The 25,047-nt window shown below is 41.9% G+C and overlaps 1 protein-coding gene across 1 annotated transcript in view; it reads right to left on the reverse strand.

Annotated features, from left to right (window-relative positions):
* Nucleotides 1-25,047, reverse strand: part of RFX7 (regulatory factor X7) — a 51,457-nt gene that overhangs the window by 20,774 nt on the left and 5,636 nt on the right. The window contains exons 2-3 of the mRNA XM_052671697.1: nucleotides 7,441-7,474; nucleotides 421-503 (exon numbers count right to left, since the gene is read on the reverse strand). The gene's annotated coding sequence lies outside the window, so the exon portion shown is untranslated. The remainder of the gene's footprint in view (nucleotides 1-420; nucleotides 504-7,440; nucleotides 7,475-25,047) is intronic.

Here is a 25,047-nt window from a genome sequence, read left to right on the forward strand (position 1 = left end):
GGCATGTGTCTGTCTATAATCACCCTACTGGGAACAGATACAAATTTTATGATGTTGTTATCTTCAGGTTGATTTTCTAGGTCTTCCTTTAATCAAACAAATGCAATAAGAAATACCACTTGTTCTTTTCCCCACCATCCTATATTATCACTTCCTATCTGAAATGTCAAGGAATGATCACACACTGCAAAATATACCCTTCAATGGGCGCCTCATTTTAGGATGTTTATACTTACAAGATATTCAAGAAGTCAAGATTGAAAAACGTGAGGTCTTCAGCAAAAAATAAATTCTTAACATTTGCTAAGGACAGCTTACACTACCAAACACAAAATATAAATGCCTGCCCAGTAGGTAAGTGCACAGAAAGTTAAGTTGACAGTACTAGCTGCTCACCTTTACACACAGCCACATACCTACCTTTTGTCTCCATTGTTGGGACCCGAAGGCAGCTGAAGGTAGAGGTAGAGTTTCTCTAAGTCTGTAAACTTCTCAACTTCTTGCTGGATAACAAAGGTATTTTGGTTAAAAACAAAAGGAGGTGAGGAAAAAAAACAAACAAACAGTAAAAGTGAAGCTTGACAGTTAACAACCGTCATCCAGCACTGTATTCCAAAAGAATGCATTTTTAAACCTGAAGGCTGATACTTACATGAAAAAAAAAAACGTTACTGTGAGAAGTGTGGGTCTAGAACTATGATATTCCATTTCCACACCACTGCGTGTTAGAAAATAATGGTCCACAATACCAGCTCTACAACACTGTTGCAAAACTCATGCAACAAAAGCAAAATTTTGAGGAACTACAGTAACAGAACACTTCTGTAACCCTCCTGCAACCTGAAACCTTTCCTTACCTTCTCAGAGCACACATGAAGCCCTTTTGAGAATACAGCATCAAAAAATAGCTACACTATAACAATGTAGGACATCAGGCCTGATCCTGTGACACACAGCACTCTATCAACAGCTGTGCTGCAAAGTTCAACTAAGATTTTTCAACATACACATTATTTTCTTCCTTCAGATATCAATTACTGCAGAGTTACTGAAGAGAAGCCATTTGGTTACCACGAATCCCCATGATGCTCAACTCCCCCTGCAGAGAAGGCAGCTGAGGGTCAGACACCAGAAGGACTTACAGCTGGTGCTTGCCTTGGGTCATCTAAGATCAGCCTTAGGACCCTGAAATAGCCAGCCTGCCCAGCAGCACTGGGCGTTAAGCCATGCAGTAAGGAGTAAATGGGTTCTCTCTCAGGAAGATGCTGCAGAATCAACACGTGATGTGTTGCACCACCAGTACAGCAGTTAAAATGTTGAGAGGATCCTTTAAGTCCACCTTGTTCCAATGCTCCTCCCAGGGGCAAGGATACCCCCCAATACATCAGGTTACCCAAACTTTGTTGCTTTCAGTTCAAAATGGCAAACACCAGAGAAGCGCAACAAAGGACACGGCTCAGGGGAGATCAGAGCTAAATCCATGCATCCATGTAAAACAAACACAACACCCTGATGACTCTGGAGCAGAGGTGAAAAATGGTTTCTTTCTTCCAAACTGAATGTGCTACACTGCAACAGTTTTGTCCTTTCATCAGAAAATGCAGTAGTTGTCTCAATGCCCACTGAAGCAACTTCTCCTGTCTTCCAGCAGAAGGAAGGGGCTACACACAAGCTCTGTGTGAGCTGCACAGGTACAGCAATACAGGCCCTCTTCTGACAAGCCCCTGGTTCAAACAAGATCCACTATTTATGTGTATAGAAGAAATCTGGCTGGGATTGTTTTAGCAGTCTTTTTCAAAATGTGCCAGCAAACCAGCAACTCATAAGCAAAATCACATCCCAAGAGCTAAGACAGCTGAGGACTTTGGCTTTCTCACTATTCTCAGCAGAGCAAGGCAGACAGTAACACTGTCCCACTGGTTTTTCCTCAAGCTCCCTCTTCTCCACAGGCAGCACCTCCTGCACAACTCCTCCAGCTTTCAGCAATGGCAACACAAAGTCCTGGGGAGACAGGACCTTCTATGGACTGGGGAAAACACAGCCAGGATTCAGAGGAAGCTCATGGAGGTAATCCTACCTGGGTGATAATTAGATGAACCTAAGCTTATTAGATGCGACCAAATCTATTTAGAGAAAACCATCTCAAAGCTGAAGAAGTTGCACCAAAGGGATGGAATGCAACAGCACAAGTTAGGAAACAGCTTCCGGTTAAAAACTTCTAAGCTTCCCATTCTGTTCAGGCTGTTTTCTTGGAACGTTTCTAGAACTCTCAAAACTTTTTTTTTTACAACCTTGGTAAGGACAACTTCCTCTCGAACCTCAGCTGAGATCCACCAGCTCTAAGTGGCAAGGCTCCAGAGAGTTCTGTAGTAACTGCTACTGTGACTGCTCCGGGTATCAAAACTTTCCCATTTCTTAATGCAATCAGAAAGCATTTGGGCAAGCAGAGGAACATTTCAGCCATCCTACTGACTAACAATCTCTGACCTGGGAGGAAGATTCATTCATCCTGAACTTCTCCTTGTCTCGTGTTGATTTACATGAAAATGAATAAAAATAAAGCACAATATAATACAAAATATACTACAAAAATAGGTCAGTGTTATGTTTGGCAGAAATAGTAATTGTGCATTATGTGGAATGGAGTGGAAAAGAGTCAGAGCATTAGAAAGAAGACTGCGGTGCTGGCATCATCTTGGACAAATTCCCCTTTGTGTAGGCACTTAGAGTTTATGCTACGGTACTCTTATAACACATACAGAATGTAAAATGTCTGGGGAATCTCTGTCGACAACTGAAAAGGATCTAAGTAAACTTTTGGCTTGAAGTTACCTGACCTTCATTGACTGGTTCTAATCAAATCAGATGAAGAACATCTCATTCTCCAAAAGTTATTTATAAACCTACTTCTTGGAGCTGCATGAGAAAGATGCACAGGGGTGCTAAACTGGTTGCGTGACTGAGGTGTGAAGCCACCACAAAGCACCACTCTGCTATTCTTGGCCTTCACGCACTGTATTTATCTCCTGTAACTGGAACCACATCAAAGAAGGAAGATTCCGTGAAGATGGGGAGCAAACAGCATTCTTAATTATTTTTACAATTTGCCTTCATCTTAACCAAAAAATACATCGAATATTCAAAATATCTTACTGATTATAGACAGAAAAACTAAGGTCAGAACAACTAGAAACTTCAAGCTACAGACAAAATGCCTTTCAGTAACATACAAAACAACACAAGACTCTGGAATTTGTCTTTGTTTTGATAGTCACCAAGGATGGACAAATCCACCAAATAAATGCACAAAATATGTAGTAAATAAACTAGAGATCTGCCTATGTTTGTGCATCAGCAGGCATATAGATATGGCCCAACTGATTCAGTCCTTCAGCTGCCTAAGAATGATATGGAATAAGGACCTCTGGGAATGGAAAAGTCTGTTCCTAGCAGACTTCTTGCATGAGTAAACAAGCTATACAACAACTGGGTTTTAATTCACCTTTTAAAATTGTATTTCACATCTAGTTCCATTGTGACAGTAAACAAACACTAACATTTTTCACGGCACAAAAAAACCAACAAAGAATAGTTTAACACAGAATGCAGATAAGAAATTCATTTGTGACACAGACAGAAATACAAATTAACCATATTTGTGCTTCAACTGGAGAACCTGATTTCAGCTTGAGTCTCCAGAATCACTCAATACTGCTTAAAGATTCCTGACCTTGATGGAATTGGCATTTCTATCTGGGTATCTGCAATTGCTGATCTGGCAGATCAGAAATGTTACTGAATGTTCATCTGAAGTCATCAAAATGAATTACCATGGGAAACTCCAGATAATTTGTTTTTGGGGTTTTTTTTCCCCTGGATTTTTTTTCTTTCTTTTTTTTTTTTTTTTAAAGAAGAAAAGATTTAGTTGGACCAAATTTAACATAACACAGCAGAACACCATAGTAAGTAACAATTAGCAGTTACAATTCTTGAACGCTGAAAAACATCATTCAAATTTCCTATTGCTAAAATGAAAGTAGAATTACAGTTATTTCTGTCCTTGAGTTCCAATAAAGATGAGTTGAAGGCTGGGGCATTGCCGCAAGCATTCTAAAATACTACTATTTTAGAGATCATGGACTGATCTCAAAATTCCCTATTTTGTGCATTTCCATGTAACTATATTCTAAGTAAAAAAGGTAATGCAACCTGCATCTACTGGCAGACTGGTTCTAAGACTTGTCGTATTTCAAAAGAACAAACATCTATTATTTAACAACCAGACTAAGAATAGCAGATTAGTCAAGCAATCATCTCCCCACTGTGCAAAGAGAGAAACAAGAAGCAAAGGTTAAATAATTTGCTCAAGGTCAAAGGCTTTGCTGAAAATACGATCAAGACAAAATAGCAAATAGTTGAAACGGAACCTATTTTTCTAAAGAGCTGCTAATAAACACATTTGGTATGCTTTCTCTGAACAGAAGCCCAAACATATTTCAGGTGCTAAATATTCCAAACAAGCCCTAAAAATACATGGCAGCCTCGTACTGACAGCCGCCAAGTACATCTGCCAAAGCTGCATACAGCTTCTGCCCAATTCCTGAAGGGCCAAAAAGTGACAAGCTGCCACCTTCTCTGCAGTGGGACTGAAGCAGGCTGCTCGAGCAGCAGTCGCACACATTGCTGCCTCCTGCACTGGAACTGTTCAGGCCATCAGCAGCTTTGGCTTTCACAGCCACTGATCCAGCAAACTCTCATCACCAGTGCCGATCTCTTTTCAGAGGACTAAGGAAAGAAACCTTAGCCTAATTGCTAAGGAATTACGTGGGGCATACCATTCATTTAATCAGGTTCAAGAGTTCACTTCGTATGTGGCAACAAATGCAACAAGTCAAGTCATAAGAGACTTCCAGACATGTTTACTACAGTTAAAAGGATGTTACAATAAATTTTTAATGGCTGTTTACACCATAATTCTTGCTAATTACCTCTTTTTTGGGGATTGCACAGCATACGATGTTCTTATGATCTTCCAGAAGCTGACAGCATGTCACAGAATGTAAAGGGTGCAGTACAACAAGAAAAGGCAGATAACTTTGGTCTCCTGTATGAATAAAATTGGCAGTTCTGGTGCGAAAAGTTACACTTTTTTCTGTACTGCTCTGATGCTAGCTATCTCCACAACAGAGACCATTACCCTCACCTTTCCTTCTTCCTTTTTCCTCTCTTTCTTCCCATCTTCTTCTGTGTTAGGCAGCCAATGTCCTAAGGAAGATTTGTGTGCTGCTTTGGCACACTGTGGCTGTGTAGCTGCTACCAAACAACAAACACAATCTGAGTTTTTGTTTCTACTGATGTTTGTTAAGGTTGCTAGCAAACTGAACAAGCTTAAAGGCTTTACGCCATCATCAGTAGCTTTCCAATAACGTTGAAAGCTGGTCCCAAATTTCCTTTTTACAGTAATAAGCAAATAAATACGAGTCAAGGGATGGGCATTGTTGGTTTATATTATGTGAGAATGATTCAGAGGCCCTGAAAGGATTCCGATCTGAACCAAACCTAAGGAAGTGCATTTAGAGGAGGTGTTCTGAGCCAACAGCCTGGGGCCCAGACCCTGTAAGCAGCCTGGTACTGGCCAGCTCTGAACACCCTGCTCCTCTGAACACTTCTGCACTTTGACAAACCCATACATGCTTCACCAGAGAGGCAACCTGCCCACCTGCCTCACGCAGACAACAGGCCTGCAGGAAGCCCCAAATAATTTACAGCCATATAGTCACAGCCTTTTAGATTAACACACTTCCACGTTCTGTCTTGCAGCTCACAGCTTTCCAAATCATGCTAAATGCAACAACCATATTGGAAGGATTCAACTTCATTTTTAGTTCTTCAAACTATTCTGATCTTAGATTTTGCTTTCCCCAGTGACCTGACCAGCATCAGACCTACCTCTCCTACCTTAGAGCGGCCTTCCCACGTTGATAGGACTCCTTGAAACTCATCAGCAAGAATAGTCCTCAAATAATTTCATTCTCTTAAAACAGATCTCGAAGAAGCAGCTGACAGATACTGCTACTGTCTTATTCCTTCTCTGATGCTACTTAAGAACTTATCCACACTTATTTTTTACAGCAGAAAAAGCCAGTGTTAAAGAGTTTTACAAGTGCAATTTGCCCTTTTGCAACTGAAGACTCATGTACAAAAGATTTTATATTCACCTGTCCACAGATGCCACTGAGGAATAAATAGGACAAAAATGACATTTTAGATCACACATTCAGATGGATGCATCCAAGAATTCTTTTAAGAATACGTAAAACTGGGTCCAAAGCTGCAATATAACAACGAAGCTTACTTTAAGCTTCTCATCATGACACTTAAGACGAAATTTTAAGGTTACAGAATTCAGTGCTATCTGAATTAGCCTGTGACAACATGACTTTAAGGAATGTTCTTATTTAGCTCAGCCACACAGCAGAACAGATTCTACATGATAGTATCCAGATGGCTGTCTATGTCATCTTTTTATCTCACCCGCTGGTACTTATGGATGAAATGCCAAAGGTAGACAGTCAGAATAAGCAGTCCTATCCAGTCTTGAGATTTATGAACTCAGACTCTGATTTAAGGTAAGTTGCAACCTGCTCCCTATTAAATACAAGCAAATCCCTTGAGTTTGTCCTAGATATTTGCTTCCCAGAAATAATCTCTCAAAACCATCTAGATCTTGTTATTTAAATGCACAAAGGACAGCCACATTTATGTATTTCAAGGTCTTCCCTTTTTAAAAAACAAAAAAACAGCCCAAACTGTACATGTAAATATACACCTGTACACCTGTAGCATGACTCTTTTCTGGGCAAGTGTCAAAGATGGTGGTTAGAGGTTAAGATTTAAACAGATGAACCAACCAATCTGCCAATTATTATACCAGCAAGGTTTTCACAGCCTAGGACATTAGTCTGCCACATTGTGAGTAAACGTGCAGCTCAAAACAGTTAATTCCTTAAAACATAGTACTGGCCATGAATTGACTATTGCACGGAACCCACAAGAGCAACAATCATTAACAGCCCAAAGAGGAGCAATGGAACATGATGGCACAGTTAACTTCTTGCAGACACTGATCCATGAAACGCAATCTTGCATTTAACAAAATCCCATTTTGCAAAAGCAGTAAGGCACCCTTCTAAGTCACATCTGTACTGACAGCCCCTACAAAGGGAAATCACAGCCATTGGTGCCAGTACTAGGAGGTCAATACTTCCCCAGGAAAGGAACACCAAAAATACATGATGCATTATTTTGAACACGTTTAGTGGTAGTACCCTAAAGGTACTGTCAAGAAACAGCTTGATAATAGCTGTCAGTCTCTGGAGTTATCTATTTTGGTCTTACAGTTTTATTAAATATTAAAAAGTATTCAGGAGTTGTACTTACCAAAATGCAGTCCACTTTAGATTGTACAGTTTTGCTAGATGTAAGGAAAGAAAGAGAGAACAAATCTTGAATTAATCTAAACAGTTATTATGAAAATATTACATGTTCTAATAGCTACTACTATACTACAGACTTAATATCCTGCTACAAAATCTCACATTAGCCTGCAGAAGAATACTTAACGTGCAATCCTGTAGGCAGAAATCATGGTGAATCCAACAGTTTGTTACAGTTCGTGCTGTTTTGTTCTCTTGCATAAGGCCCATTTTTAAAATGAAATACTTTTGCAACTAGGAGATATTATCTCAAGTTACAAAGCAGCAAAGATGGATGTCACTATCCCTATTGGAAACTCTTCCACTCTTCAGATGTATTTGTTTATCTGTAAACATAATTAACACCTCCTTCTCACCACGCTTCATTAAACCCACCACTTCAGTGCATTTATTTCTAGCTTCCCAAAGAGCTGCCAAAAAGCAGATACAACTGATATCCCACCATCAACCTACAGAGGAGTTTTCTACTTCCATCTCACTAGCTTTTAATAGTTGGTTTATTAAAAAGACATTGGGCAGGGGCCGAATTCAAGTTTGTCATAAATGACCTCAATAAACGTGCCAAGGAGCGGAATGAAACTTGCTACACTTAAACATAAACACACCCGTTAGCAACTTTTGTACTTAGAGTAACTCCATGTCACATGCTTTGACTGACTCTGTATTAGTTGAAGGCATTTAATCATTGCTCTGAGCTGGAGAATGAGTTTTAACATGCAAAGATCTGTGATTTTCACTGCTGGACACCGAATGATTGATCTCTAAACAATTCCCAGGTTTAGGAAACATTTCACTGCCAGTAGAATAGAAGATAAATTAGCCTTCTGTTAGCAGAACAAAATATACTTCCACTTATTTTATTTTTGTATACATGCTACCCACATACAACGAAAGACCAAGTAAGATACCTGATAGATATGCTAAAATGAGAAGAAAGCAGAACAAATGGCTCCAGTGTCTGGTTGTAATAGGAGCCAGAACTACTCAGTCTACATCTACTGTTACATCAAAATGTTCAAAGAAGCAGCAGCTCAGCTGTCCTCCTTAATACAGCATCACATTTTGAAACCACAAAGTCTAAAATGTGACGTCCAGAAACTGCTATTACTTTCATGCAAGAACTGCATATGACTAGAATGACAATACAATAAAAAACATAAGGAGGTAAAAGCCTATGACAAGCCCGCTAAGCTCACTTGTGTAAAGATGATCAGACGGGTGCACATTTGGGAGGGAAGCTGAGCTACTCGGGATTTGTGCACACAGAGGATGCTATGAAGACAGTAAAATAGAAGCTTTTCCTCATCTATGGGAAGTGGCTCCCATCTACTGCAGCAACTGAAGGACATTCAAATGTCACCTCACTTTTCATAAACAATCATCAAACTACAAAGTCAGAGGACACCAAGCATGGATACTTTCTGCTGCTATTAAGAGGTATAACTGCCTCTGACTTAAAGCTGACCAAGGCCACCCAGCTGCTCGTACAGCACTGCTCTCACCCTAGCCTCCACCCTGCCCCAGTGCCTCCAGCAGGATTTCACAGTGCCAGCACTGCTGCAGATCCACAGCCTCTCACAAAGCAGCAGTTATAGCAGCAGGCGACAGGGCTCAGGCACGCGTCCACTTTTGTGGCTAAACTTTTCTACAGCTTCATACACCACCTTAACACAGAAAAGCAGCACAGAGGATAAAGGGATGCAGGGTATAGGTGCACCCAACTCAGTTGAAATGCAGCCACTACTCCACAGATTTGCACATAACATTTTGTGCTAGGCTTTTTGGGAAGGCGTGCTTCAACCAGCACAGTTGACAGTCGTGGCAGATCCTGACAAACTGTACATAAGCATGCCCATTTGCATTAATATGCTCTTCCTGTAAAAAGAGTCAGGTTGCCAGGAGGCAGCTGGGCAGGAGATCCGTAGAGTTGTCCTTTTACCTCCAAACATCATTCTAAGCCAGCTAAATGTAAATTCTCCAATCCAGTTGCGACCTCCCTTTGCACAGCACCATAACAGCACCTAGAAGTAACTGCTAAAGAGCAGTATTTGGACCAGTGGATATAATTTCCTCTGTTTCTTTCTCTTTTTTTAATTAGCTGGTTGCAACATCTTAAAAGGCAAAGGTCTTATGGCTCAAGCAGGAATAAAGGTGGTATTTATTTCAAGGACAACTTTTCCACCTCCAGCTCCCTACTCCTTGGTACACTGGAAGGACACTGTTACCAGTAAGCAGATACTTTTTTTCATCCTAATCAGAACTCAGGCTAACATAGCCTGACTTCCTACCGCCTGTGTCTAATGACATCACACTTCTCATTTATCTTCCAGTGGATTGATCAGGCCACAGCAACCCTGAGGAACCAGTTGTTTAACTGGGAACATTGCGTGGATAGCGACCTTTGCAATGCACAGAAAAGCTCTGCATGGTGCAATTTTAAGATGTTGCACCTCCATCTCATCAGGAGATAAAAGGCAAAACAACAAATGCGGTGAACTAACAGCCATCCCAGATATAACATATTCGCCAGTTTCATTTATTTCTCCCCACTACTTCCTTTGCTTATTTACAGGACAGATGTGTTATTGAAAGCTGACAGTTTTCAACTTTAAAATAAATAAGCCTGCTTCTGTCCCTGCCAAATGCATCAATTACCTAATAACTTCTTTAATTACAGAAACCACAACCATTGTATTCAGTTTTATAGGCAACGAGATTTAATTTGGTCAGCAACTTTGAGAGACTTCTGGCAACAATTTGTTCAGTTAGCCCCTACCATCAGCAACCACAACGGCATGGCTGAATCAGACCCTATATGTGGAGCTATTTCTAATGTTTGGAGGCTACCACTCACACACTTTGCTCCATGTGTAGTAACAGCAGCAGGAGAGAACCAAAAGCAATAGATGTTCTCACTAATGAAAAATAACCATTTCAAACTATTAGTGACTCAAGCTCATCAGAAAACTAAGATTAGGAGTTGTACTGCAAGTTGTACTGCTCCTTCTGGACCACTGCTCCATGCAGCACCTGGGTACTTGCTGCAAATTTCGCATTAGTGACTGCCTCGAGCAAGCAGCACAGCTCTGACATCCACTATTCTGTAGTTCTTTATGTTGAAAGTCTCTCCAACATCAAACTATTTTTCTTATTTGACCTAACACTTAAAGAGGGCTACTTCAAGCAGTTTCATCCAGGGTACACAGCATCTTTGTTGATTCGGGGGGGACCTGTCCTTTATGAGGGATACCAAAGTATCCATTTTTGACAGATTCTACAAGTACTGATCTGCCACAAGAACCAGGTGGGGAAAACCTTTGAGACTTTGCAAAAAAGATCCAGTGATCCTGTCACAAGCAATGACGACGTGAACAGTGGTGATACACCGGAACAGGCTGCCCAAGAAGGTTGTGGATGCCCCCATCCCTGGAGGCATTCAAGGCCAGGCTGGATGTGGCTCTGGGCGGCCTGGTCTGGTGGCTGGTGACCCTGCACATAGCAGGCGGTTGAAACCAGATGAGCATTGTGGTCCTTTTCAACCCAGGCCACTCTCTGATTTTATGATGAGTGGTTTACTCAGTGGATACTACCAGGAGTGCAGTCTAAGTTCGGCTCCACTGCTCACAGAAACGCGTCTTGAAAACTTAAACTCCGACCCGAACAACCACTCTGAACTAAGAGCTCCCCTCTGAAGAATTACCATTAGCCATCACGTAGAATGCTCAAAAACAAGAGTCCAGCATTAGTTTAAGCAGCACCAAAAAGGGGGGTTATTTAGCCTGTGCTTTACAGAAGCACGACGGCAGTCCCCTGTAAAGCCTCTGTACTTCACAGGAGACCCGCAGCTCCATATCCTCCCATTAAATGCAAGGGCAGTGACAGCCATCCTGGAAAGCTCCTCATCAGTACTTACAGACTCAGTCTTTAGGCCCAAGACCTTGGACATATTCTTGCACATTTACTTTTGGATGCTGCAGTAATTTGAGCTCCTGAATGCTGCAGCCATTCTGAAACTCCTGAAGTTATCTTTGGAAGTGGGGGGGGAGAAGAGTGAAATCAGACTAAAGCATTTCCTCCAACTGCTCTTCCATCTTGTGCCAAAGTATGCACGTCTGCTCTTCCTGACCTATTTGTGAATTTCTACTCAGAACAGCCCCATTTTAACAACCCTGACTTGGCAAGAGCAGAAAGAAGCATGTGTTCTCTGCTCAGGTGCTCAGTCAGGTTACTTTGCACTGAGGGGGACATGGAGAGGAGAGAGAAGGTAAGGAGATGGAATTTTTTTTTTCAAAGTGGTATAAAACTAGATGTTGCCAAACTTACTTTAAGGAATATGCAGCTGAACTTTGTTAGCAATATGGGAATATCTTATTACAAGAGATGGCAGAATTCAGTTGCTCCAGGCACATTTAGTATTTCCTTAATGCTGCAAATGGTAGAGGCCATATAATCACAAGGGATACAAAAACTCTTGCGCTTGTGAGACTAGAATGAGTTGGGGGAGGTAAGAAAAGCCCTAGAGCTGAACTTAACCCCCAAGTGGAGGAAGGTGTGAACACCACCACAAAAAGTCCAGTTTGACAAGATTCGGGAGAGAAGTGGAGCTACAGCTTACAGCAGAAAAATACTGTAGCAGTTCAACTAAAGTGCCTTAGAAGCCCACCGACACTTTATCACTATGGCTTTAATACCTTCAGTGGATTGGATACAAACACTGTGTATTCTCTGCAGCTCTGTATCACAAATGTTTGCATAAACTGGAATACCCTCCTCTATAGCCTCAAGTATGAAGCTATAAGAGAATACTCTATAGCCTCAAGTATGGTATACTGCAGACATTCCAGGAAAAACATTCCCATTAACTCTAATGCAATTTATGAACAGGAATGGCCTTTTGTAACTGCTCATGGCTTTATGATACATTGCGAAACCAGGATACAATTCCTGACCAGACAGGAAGGGTTTCCCGCTGCAGAGCTTCCAGTACACATGCATGAAGCTGCATTATTACCTGTACACTATGCAGTAAGAAAACTTGCTACTAGAAATAAATACCCAGTGTATAGTTACTGTCACCATTGTTAATAAGCTGACGTCTCACATAACGCAATTACCATCTCAGACAATTAATAAAAAGAGAGAACAAGTTAATAAAGCACTAAAATAAGCTTCCTTTGGAGAAGCAAGTGGGAGAAAAGCCACAAGTTTTTTCTCTTAAGAGTTTAGCACAAAACCAGCAAATACTCCGTGCAGCTCCAGCAAGGGCCAGAGATAGAGACTGCTCAGCAGCCACAACGGAATTTCCCAGGAGCTCATTTGTAGCCCATCTGTATGGTAACGTGCTGTAAAATAAGCCTTCCTTATGAGAATGGAAGGCATGGGAGATAGCAGAGCGCATGCCCTGAAAGACTTGCTTTGGCCACATGAACCTTCACAAGTCAGTTACTCAGCTATGAAAAGTCTCCATTTCCACTACATCAATCATTCCCCAACACAATTTTCAAGGGCTGTCTGTCAAACCACTTAACAAGGGCTAAATGAAGGTTTGAAAGGCCACTTCTGTGGTGGAATAATACCAATTGAGCAGCACTTCCAGCCCCCCAGCATAGTGAGCCTACTTTCTCCCAGCCACATGAGGTATTCTGGTGCTGACAGCCACCAGGAACTCAGTGACTTATTCAGCTTTCTGCTGCCTCTTTGCCTCTTACAAAAATCCAGTGATTTCCTAAGGACTCCAGTGCTAAACATCACCAGTGCAATTCAGTGAAAGTTATCTTCCAGAAAAGAGATGTTAAAATAGAAGGGGTAATTATTAACCTGACCACACCCCCTTTTCAAAAGATTTGGATATCTCCCCCAGAACGCTGACAACATCATAGAACACTTAAAAAGAAATCCATGTATTTCTGAATGCTGGGAGAAACTGCTCAGAAGCAGGATTGCCAGCCACACTGCAGTAAGAGGTACTACCAAACACTCCCAGCACTTCCTTCTCAGAGTAACAGCCCTGAATTTATATAACCTTCAATTCAGAATCATAAAGAAATGTTAAACTGGAGCTAAGGATCTTCTAAGGAGAACGTTATGAAAACAGCCGCCTATGTCTTTTACCCAATTAACATCCCAACATATGCCACGTTACATTGTCTGGCTTGGATCACAGCGATAAAGAAGTAAAATGGCTGTGAAAGCATTTTGATTAAATATTTAGAAAGCAGAGCTGTGACAACGTTGCAATGTGTTTGGATTAGTGAAGAGACGAGTGCATTGCTCTGCTAACAAAGCAACAGCTACAGCCAAAGGGAAGCACGTCCAGGCAGAGCATTTCCACAGGTCAACCTCAGCATCGTAACTACGGAGTGTCCTCCATCCTCACCTCCCCCCATGGGACACGGAGAAGTCAGAACCCAGGGCTGCTGATGCCACCTAGGGGCTCACTCCCTGCCTGCACTTCTCTATACCCCGTGGATAATTGAACTGCACGCCCTAAGGGCAAGTTAAGCAATGTTACAGGCCACACTAGGAGCGTTGTGGGGTGGTTGAACCTACTCTAAAAAACAGGCTTTGCAGAGGTGTCTACTCAAAAAACAGAAATAATTGAGGACTTGACCGCATTTTGACTTCAAATGTATTTGTAAGTTTAGTACTATCTACTCTGAAAATAATTAATCTAATCTCTGTATCTCTACACAGCAAAATTACATTAACAAAGTTCTGAGTCCTCCAAACATGAATTTACCCAGCCGCCTTGTACTACTTATCCCAGTCCCAGCTAAATACCTGAAGTGAACAAAGGACCAAGGCCATGGAAAACCAGACTGTGGCAGTGTAACAGTGAAACCACAGCCCATGCAGGCATCTTTAGATGCCACTCTGAGTGCAGCACAATCCATGGAAAGCAACGGGCTTTTACTCAGCTCACTTCATTTTGCCTTTCTGCAGAGTGCCTTTCCATCAGATTGTGCAAACTGCCCAGCCAGAGGTGAGCTGGGTTTCCTTGAGCTGGATCTGTTTGCTGATCCAACAGAAAATCTATCATTTCATTAATGCAGACCAGCTGCCCCCTGAATCAATGAACCAATTGGTAACAGCTCATCCCACAAGCCCATGATCCAATGGAAGGCAGAAACGCAAAGCTGCAGGATCAGTCATTTCAACAGGACAGCACCAGTAGTGACAAACTCACCCAAACCACTCATTTAAACTACCTGAACTAGCTCCAGCACAAGCAAAACATTTAACACAAGACAAACCTGTATTCAAATGCAAATTGCTCTTACTCCAGATACCAAGTACAGGGACTGTAATCGTGTCACAAAAATAGCCAGTGTTCTGTCCACTGAAGATGAAAGGAAATATCCAGCTCATGCCCCCAGAAAGTAAATGCAAAAAGCACCCAGCAATTTGTGAATAGCAGCTCTGCAGCCCGATCCAAGGCAAACCACTCTTCTTCGCAAAATAAGGAAGCAAGAGAAACGGCAAACTGATAAAACAGGGGAACAAGGCTGCGCTGCAACCAACTGATCTTCCCTGTGACCTAATCTACACCCTTCCACTTGCTGAAGTGAGTAAGCATGGCTGGTTTTAAATTAGACACAAAAAGCAGCAACACTGACTACAGAGCTGAAAAAAGTACGCTTCAGCATTTTCAGTTACCGCAGTTCAGTTAAAATTGGACAGAACTCATGTCCTCAACACTTGTTACTAAAATAAAGCAAGAAAAATGTTTCATATAGAATTACTGGTTATTTAATCCCTTCACCATTCTACAACTACGACGACTTTATGAGTAGTAAATAACACCAAGCACACAAACAGCTGAACAAAGAAGGAAGATAGAACTGCTAACAAAATGCCCAAATCTCAAACACAGCCCAATGTAACGAGCTGCAAATTAAGAACTGCTAAGAAATACTGAGCTGGGAGACATCATACCTGGGTCTGAAATGTAAGCCCATCAATATCTCTTTTTGCTTTCTGCAGAAATCTAACTGTATGCAAATGCCAAAACTATATATAAACTGGGAAATTCTATAATTAACTGGGAAAATCTTGCAACAACACTGGGTGCCCTATTCCAGTACAGAACAGTCACCTGCAGTTCCTGTTGTTTCGGTTTCTATCTGTGAGCGCGTGTGTTATTTGTAATTATTTAAAGACAAACTTCTGCTACAAGTTACTCGAATGAACTCTTAGAGAAGACAAAGAAAATTGTTTTTCACATCTCTCACCCCTGTTTTCTTTAGTGCTGGACTGAATTAAAATCAGTGTCTGCTCCTACATTGAGGCAGGACACTACTCCAAGGATTCAATGTCCTCTGTACATAATATGGGACAATAACGTGACTTTAGAGGAGCTGTGCCTTGTGTTTATTACTTGCAATCTGTATGAGGCACTGCACGGTATTCCAAGATCAGCCTGCAAGGACTGACTGCCTAGAAAGGCAAAACACAGAAAGCACACCGTGATCTCAATCAAACTACACAAGAAAAGACTGCTCAAATAGGCATTCAGTGCAACATGTGTTCTGCTAAAAGCAAGATGGTTCGTGGCTAAGTGGCAAATTGGCTATCACGATGGTTTGCATAGTTCACAAGGAAACTGCTTTTAAAACTACAAAACAGACAAGCTGTTGCTGCTTCCGGATTCAGTCTATAGATAGCAGTAAGATCTGCTACAGCATTTTCACATAACGTCAGCAGAAGCCTAATCCAGTTATGACATTATTACTCAAGATCAGTATTTCTAAGGGGTCTCATCTGGAGATGCTAGAACACATGAGATGTTTCTCAAGCCTTTCTCCCACATGGTTCTATGAGAAGACACCTAGTGAAACTAAAGGGTGACATTCCTCAGCAATGCTTAAAAACAACAGAAAATAGGAAATGCCCACAGCACACAGGTACACAAATGTTCACTGTATTGTTAACTTTATAAAGCTCCCATGCCTGCAGAGGCACCAGGACATGGGAGCAGAGTGGAGCACCACGCTGTGCAGCACAGGACATGCAGGACGTACACCTGTCTCTGGGCATTCTTCTCCACAAACTATGGCTACCAACGCCTGATAGCAGAGTGCCATGCTATACACACTCACAAGAAAAAGGCTTACATTTAATACACCGAAACATACAGATGCATATAGGCTAGGATTAGTGAACACAGTTACACAAAGCTCAGACAACTCAATATAAAAGCCTCCAGTGTTAGCAGAACTCTCAGAACAGCTTCCTATACTTCCAGACTGCAAACACACATTTTTCTGTGCTGGCACAGGTGCCAGGACAAGTGTTTTTCTTGTTTATTTCTCATGGTTACTTCAAACATTTCCACAACCCGTAGCTACTCTAGTCACTTTTTGTTAATAAGCAGGTATGCTGCTGGCTGCACCTCCTCATTAATTTGGTACCTGGGAAGGTACCCGTTCAGCAGTGCCATACTCAAGCTGTCCTATGATACTACCCTGAGAAAGCCCACAGACAACCCAATGCTCTGGTGCCCCCACTCCAAAACCAGTAAGGTCAACAACTGCAGGGCTCCCATGCCTGTTTCGAAGGAAGCCTGCCCCAGTGCCTCAGGACACAGCCAGCCTTCACACCACCACTGCTGTTGCTGCCTGGGGCCTGGAACATGCCCAAATGCAGAGCAGCAGGGTTGGCCAGCCCACCACAGACACACACCAGGAGAAAGTATTGCTCACTCACCTCTGCTTACCAGCTTCCAAACAGTGCAGGCACAGAAACTGCCCAGTAGCCACAAAGGAAGTCTCAAGTAGTCAGAAGTCTCCTGCCTACCTCTGATGCAAGTTCACAGAACACCAAAGGGTTACATCCCATATGTTTCCCATCCTCTGTTTCTTGGGGGAAAAAAAATCCTATTATTTAACTCCAAAACTAAGACCTTCAGAAGAGTTACAAATACATGCTGCTCTGCATCTCAAGGGTTTGGTTCACAAAGTTCGAGTTCTTTTAGCCTGCAGCCCAAGTGAACTTTAGTTTACTTGCAGACTCAAGAGCTTGTCTAAACCTGTAAGGTGTGTTTGATTAAAATTAAAGTTGCACAAAATTTAATTAAGCCATGTAAGTTCATACCTGCATGCATCTATTTCAGTTTGTACCTACAAAACTCAGTTTGAGCAGCTGCACTTGCTCATAGTTGGTAGCTAAACTGTGTCAAATGAGCACACTAGACGAGCCTGCAGTGCACAAGCAGCTGTTCCAAGGCAGGCACACATCCACCAGGTCTGAGCAGCTCCATAGCAAACACAGCAGCCAGCTCCAGTGGCACTGCCACAGAATCCCTCACTCGACTCACCTGCAGTCCATGCACTGCCTTCACTGCCGGCCTTCTCCTGCAACTGTCATCAATGAACAAGCAAGTCTTTCAGATTCTCTCCTCCACTAACACCTCTAACTTCTGAATGAGTATTATTAACAGTAGGTGTCTCATCAGAACTTAACATCCCATGCTGAGGCTCTACGCTGCTCCCCAGAAGAGATGACACACAGTTGGAGCTCTGCAGGCAGACTGCACAGCACTTGGCTCTGCCACACCATCCTGCTCCTGTGAGTGAGCTCAGATGGATACAACAGCATAAAACTCTGCTGCTTACTTCTCCAGTAACTTCCCTGCTTTGCCAGCACAGAGTTTCCCATAACCACTTTGGTATCTATTTTCCAAGTTCTCATTCTGTTAGTTTTCTTCTAAAAACAAAGCAGAAGGCACACGACCTGCACTTGTATGAAGTACTTACTGAAACCACAGCCTGCAGGTCACAGGTAGAACATTTGCATGGATTCACTGTTCACAAAGTGCCCATTCTAAATATCCCACAGATACACAAAGTTATACCACGACTTACCTAAAAAAAAATTCAGAAAAACAGCATTGATTTTCCGAATTTCTCAAAAAAAATCAAACCACCAGAAAATTAAGAGCATGCAGACAGAAAGCAAATTACTAAAGCAGTACTACCTGAGATAATGGCACTGTAAAAATTCACCTGCAGGCTGCAGCATGCAACTGGCTAACACCTGTCAGCATCTGATCACCTGCTGAACTGCACTTGTCACACAGGTGTTCCCATGAGCTCCTGTCTGATGGATCTCTCCAGAGAGACGCTGCCATCAGTACTGCAGAATTGGCTGCTCTGGATTATTATTGCTGTGAACCACAAGTAAACACGTGTAAACATGTTTAAACATGCATAAACATGCCAGCAGGAGAGCAGATGTCTGCATTAAAGGAATGAAAATGTATTTTCCTAATTATTAGCACAATTTGCAAGGTGAAATATGCTCCAAAAGTAATGCCTTCTGTTTATTTCCCTGAAAATTACAAAGATACAAAGAGCACAATACCCGTTTGTTAGAGCAAATTCCTAGCAACAAAACACTCTTTTTCAACATAGTCACCACCATTAGCTATGCATTTTCACCAGCAATGACCAGCCTGCATGCCACACTTATAAAAGTCTGCCCCAGCAGAGGTGACCCACTGTCACTGTCATCACTGGTGAAATGCATCACCCGCTGCTCACATTCACTGGTTGGTCTCCACCAACACTCAGCAAACATCAATAAATGTCCATGGGTGCCATTTTTTTCTGCCAGGAAGAATTTCAATTCCACCCCTTTGCCTCCTCCATGCTTCCATACCAGACACCATTCTGTTAGACTGCCCCTCTGCTGCCATCTGTTGCACAACAACAGCATGTATTGGAATGTCGGTGGGAGGGTTCCACCTTTACTGCCACACATGATCCACTTCTTGACTTTGTGGGTCAACATAATAAAATACGAAGCATTATCTTCTGTGCTGCCCTTGTATATGCTGCTTTTCTACTCCTTTACTGAGTAGCTGAACTAATCAAGCCAAACTCTTCTGAGATTGATGAATTTAGGAAGGAGTGTGTCTTCCAGAAGAACACAGTGTACTTGAGCTATGTCCTGCTCCTATGTTGAGCCAAATTTGACACAAAACTATTGGTATTTGAAGTACTCGCTAACTAAGAACTCTGAAGAAAAATCAGTGTAAAGTGGCAAAAAACACACAGTAAATACAAACTTCTGGAGCTACTGGTAGGTAACACCCAAGCAAGCATGGATGTCTTTAGGCACTGTCAGAAACAGGGCTTCCACACACTCAAGCAGTTGAGTCTTTATGTTTACTTTCACTACATGTTTCACCAACTTCAACAAGGAGCAGAACCACAGTGGCACAGGAACCTCGTGTTCCCAACCCCTCCAACAGAAGCAAGCTTCTAGCATGAAAAAGATGCAGCCATGGGGACACGTGCAAGGAAAGCTAAGTAAGGACAGCTTAACCTCCTTGGAGCTAAACAGACAAACAAAAATGTTTTTTCATTTTTATTCTCAATGGTGTTGACAATTTTTTTGGCCTTTATTAACCAGGAAAAAATGGCTAAAATATAGGTTATCATATCTTCAGGGTCAAAATTTAGTATTTTTTGCATAAGAAAACAACAATTTACAATATTTTTACCTGAAATTTCACAGACTTTTTGCCTAATGTAACATAAAAATCAACATTTCCAAATTATTGTAATTTTTTTTTCTTATGTCTTCAGTACATTTATTAATTTGTTTTTTTTTTTTTTCATTTGACCTAGTAAGTTAACTCTAGTTGCTGCATTCAATTAATGGTTTCTGTTCAAAATATCCCTTTTCACATTTTTAGAACCATACATAATAATCTCACTTCACTCATCCATTGAATGATTTCTTCTCAGATGCCAATTCATTTCTCAGCTTTTGATAAGTTAATCATTGAACTATACTGCTGGAGTCAGGCACAGTAAATGTCACTGTGCAGCATGTTCCTGGAGCCAAAAGCTGGCTCAGTTCTTCAGCATGCCGTGGTTCCAGGTGTGCAACTAGTCATCACTGTCAGCAAGCAATCTGCCTTTTAACTTATGCATATAGTTTACATGGCCACCAATAGCAACACAGCTTCTTTATTTAAAACGCACGTACAAAACCAAAGAAACCAAGCAAACTTAATGTATCCTTTAAAAAAGAAGCATCGTAACTCCTCTGAGCTTGGATAAAAAGTTCCTAAGCCACAGTCTTCGACTCTTGCAAGAGTTTCAGAAGATTGTTTGGCCTGTTTCAGACAGCCTCATCATAGTAGAAAGGGCTGCAGGTTTTATGTAAGGTAAAAGGAGTCACAGGCATCTAATCTGCAGCTACAGACAACAAGCCAGCCCCAGGATCACAGAGTGGTTGCTTATCTTTCAAAGAGAAACACTGCTGGAAGTATGAAATACCCAAACCCAAACTGCGTGGGAGACTGTAGCTGCAGTACCAACACGGGCTGCTCCAGCAAGGTACCTGACCCATAGCAGGGCTGCCGCTAACGGTACAGCACAGACAGCGAGAGGCACTGAGGCCTGCGCGCTCTGCCAGGGGAACGACGGCCTGCACGCTGCCAGGACGGATGGAGAAACAGCGCTGTGATATCCTCCATGTGGAAACCTCAAGTGCCAACTTCAGACAGGCTCCACACACCTCAATGGGCTGAGCTTGCAGCAGTCATCCCACATCACCTGTGCCCTTTTCCCAAGGCTTAAAAATCATCCAAGCCAGTTCACACACTTTTCTCCACATAATAAACAACAAAAACAACGCGTGCCTCTGGAGGAGGAGGCTGTCACTATTTTTCAGAACAGGACTTAAAATTCCACCCCTAAAAACATGAAATTAAATAAACGATACAATTTTTCAACTTCTAGATTTTCGAATAGTTACAACTTCAGGCACTGAATAGCTAGGATTTGAGTTTGTTCTTTAATGTATAAACATTTCTCTGGAGAACAGAGAAAACAAGCAGAAGTAACACAGATTATTCAAAGTATTTTCAGGTGTCTTCCAAACAGAGGCAAGAAGCAGCTGAGGAAAATACAGGAAAAGAAAGCTGCCGGTCCTACAACCTAGCACACCTCAGTCACAAGCTAATTTGTTTGTCTTCGAGATGCTCTTCCAGGCAACTTCGTATAGAGTTCCAATACTTTGCCCATATAGCTGACAGCTTGAAAAAATTCTCTTCTTCATAGGCAACCAAAATAATGATCTGTAATTCCTCCCGTCTGGTACAATCCAACTTTTCCGATGGCACGAGTCCCAACAACCTTTTAATGGCATTTAGGAATTTTTGATGAAGAAATATGGACTGCCTCCATACCTCTGAGTCTATCCATCAAAGAAAAGAGCCATAAATTACAGACTTTGACATTTAACCCAAACTTTGTCTAAGGGAACGAGGGAAGATGCTTCAATAAGTGAGTTCTCCCCAAAAACTTGATTCTCTTCCCAGACTTGAGGTACCTGGCAATCACAAAGCAACACCACCCACACTCAGCTTCAGAGAAATGCTATGCAGGAGCTGCCATTTTGAAGCAGTACAGGTATGCCTCCAGAAACATGTGTCCTCAGACACAGCTCTCATTTCCACAACAGATACACATCTTGTCATGTACTGTGTTTATAGGCTGCCAGTACAAAAAGCAACTCCTGCAGCAGCAGCAACATTCCAGGGCAAGATAAAAGCATGACGAGATGCCACCTTTTTAATCCCTTGACAGCATCCACCATGTCCATTTCCTCCTACCCAGAGGCCAAGCAGCAGGCCGTTGCTCACCATGCCAGCAAAGCCCCAAGCTCACACCACAGTGGGACTTCGTGGGCACACAGCAGCTCAGCATGGAGAAGTGAGGCAGCCCTGGGCCCAACAAGCTGGGCACTGCTCTGGACTGTAGCTCCTAGGCTGAGTTAAACTAAAACCAAAATAAAACTCTCTCTACCTTGAGCTATACAAAAATACCAATAAGCATTAAGTGATTAAACTATTTTGTTTAATGGGACGATTAAAGTGACAGACACGCTCCCCAGGAAAGCTCATGTTAACGTATCTACAGTCCATTTTAAGCACTTCTACAGCAGCCAGAAAACCCAGCAGCTGTGAACGATGCACACTCACATATTAGAAGGTAGTAGCACGAAATGCAAAAATATATACATTTATATAAAAGGAAGAACTAGCTTACATTTCATCTCTTTCTTTTCTAAGCAAGAAGTTCTTCAGGTAGATTTTTAAACATAATCTCAGCTATTAGGGATTGTTTAATTTTCTAAGTGATTTGGAAATGTATTAGTATTTAGATCAGGAAAGAGAAAAAATAAAGATTTAAAGGGGCAGGGCCAATTCCTGTCCTCACCTGTCCCGACAGCACTGAGAGCATGTTATACTCACAGTATGAACTGAAGAACAGACTTAAAACAACCGGTCTCAAAGCGACCACTTCAGGGCAGGGAGTCTCATGAGAAATGCACTCAGGGCCACATGCAGCTTCCAGTATCATTAACAAGCCTTACTGGAGAGAAAAAAGATAACAACAGCCCCCTCCACTGCTAAGTAACAAATCTCCAACTTACATCATATGTTACATAGCAAACAAGATTCTGGCATTCTGAAACTGTAAAATAACCCACACTTTTGTTTTGGTCTCTGTTCTTAAACACTGCCAGTAGTTTGCGTACCCAAAGTTTAACCGTCCTGTTGAAAAACTGGGCCGTCCAGCGGGTGTGATTCCAACTGATGACAAAAGGAGAGCTTTGCATGCCTGCAGCCACCTCTCTCAGTCCCCTCTGTCTGACTTCTCTCAGTCACTACTATGGACCATTCTCATCAACCCTGACCGCAACAAAACAGAGCCTCCCTGCCCTTGCACTGATATAATGTCACTGCATTGACCGCAAGCAATTAAAAACAAGCAACAGGAAAAACAGTCATGAAGATTTGAATGTTTTTCCACTGTCTGAATGATTAAATATGCAAAAACAGAAAACACTTGGCAGCTTACCGAAAGCCAGTTGATGGCACAGCAGCTGATAACAAGCATCCTACTTGATGACAGATAATCCTTTTTCCATTAAATCAAGAAAGCATCAGAGCTGGAATACTGGCTAACTCCACTGAAAACAAAACAAAACCTCAAAATTCCCATCAATCTGAGGGAACACAACAAAACATTCCAACAATTTTAGAATTTTTAGATGTATTGTAAAAATACATCTATTCTCACAGGCATGGAAGAACCAATTAGTGCAGGCTTTCTGCTATTTCTGGATGACAGATTGTTGTATTTTTATCTGTTTAATTTACCTTCTAAATCATCCAACAATAACTTTTTTCAAATACACAGTCCAGCACTCTATCCAGACTGCTCTAGAGGCAAGTTAGAGAGCTACAGCCATCTCCCTGACTTTGCAACTTAAAAAATAAGGGGTTTCTCATTTATATATGAAACTTTGTAATATTAGACATTAGAAAGGTTTGAACCAAAAAGCCAAATTTGGATCCTGATCTGAATTTTGCAGCCCTGGCCCTTCTCCAAATACTTCTGTCAAGTGAAGTAACAAGAGAAGGCAAATGGGAGCTGTATAAAAACATTAAGCTCAACCCCTGCTCTCAACCACACATGCACACCCCAACAAAACCATCCCAAGTCCCAGTTATTTTAAAGTTTAATTGCGCTTCACTATAAATTTGAACACCCAAACCTGACCAATACTATCATCTTAACCACTTACAGAATACTTGTATTTTGGGGATTGTTTCCCCAGCATCCAGAAAATTTTAGGAGGTGGTTTTAAGTGTTCTTCTCAGATAGAGGTGCGGATTCCTACTTGTCAGTGGTATACGCACTCGTGGAAACTAAACAGAATTGCTCCAAACCACACACAGCCCAGCTACAGGGGCCTGAGGTGACAACCCCACCACTCAGTGCTGACTAAGAGATCATCAGAGATGCCATCCTGAACCACAATGTCACACTGTCTGACTGGCTTAAATGAGGAGAACTCCAGTGGAGCAAAGTGGAATGCAGCACTTAAGAAAAAAGGAATTGCATACATACTATGCTGCGAAGCAATTTAATGCACTTCTATGCATTCTAAATGAAAAGCAGTAAAAGTCAGCTGAGTATTTTATCACTTGAATACTGTTTTTCTCCAAACATACTTCATTTGATCCTGTTGTTTCAAGAAACAAAGAAAAACAAAACCCACGAACAAGAGTGAGAAATCCACTCTTCCTAAAAGCAGATTTACACAGACCTTCTTTCTGCAAAGCTATCCACCCGACTTGGAGCCAGGATATTCAATAAAAGCTCAGCTCCATTCTCAAAGTTTATATAAAGGTCAGCATTCATTTTATTCAGGTTCATTTTCTAACCTTGTAAAAATGCCTGCAGACCAAATTGGCTCCCACACCTGCTGACCCAGACACTCCACCACCACCGTGCCCACACGGGAAAGTTGCTTCTCCTCACACACTGAGCTGGCATTGCTCCAGCAGGCCGTGCAGGAAGGCCTTCCAGATAGCAAGGGGTGCACGTGAGCACCTGCTCTTTCGAGGCTCTTCAGTGAGGAGTTCTTCCAGGGCAGCTCCCCCCAAGTAGGATGGTTTCCTCAATATGGGAATGTATGGTGAGAGATAAAAGGTGTACCTAGATCTGCTCAAGGGAACAAC

Source organism: Tympanuchus pallidicinctus, unplaced genomic scaffold (genome assembly GCF_026119805.1).
Source record: "Tympanuchus pallidicinctus isolate F22 unplaced genomic scaffold, pur_lepc_1.0 scaffold12, whole genome shotgun sequence".
Taxonomy (NCBI): domain Eukaryota; kingdom Metazoa; phylum Chordata; class Aves; order Galliformes; family Phasianidae; genus Tympanuchus; species Tympanuchus pallidicinctus.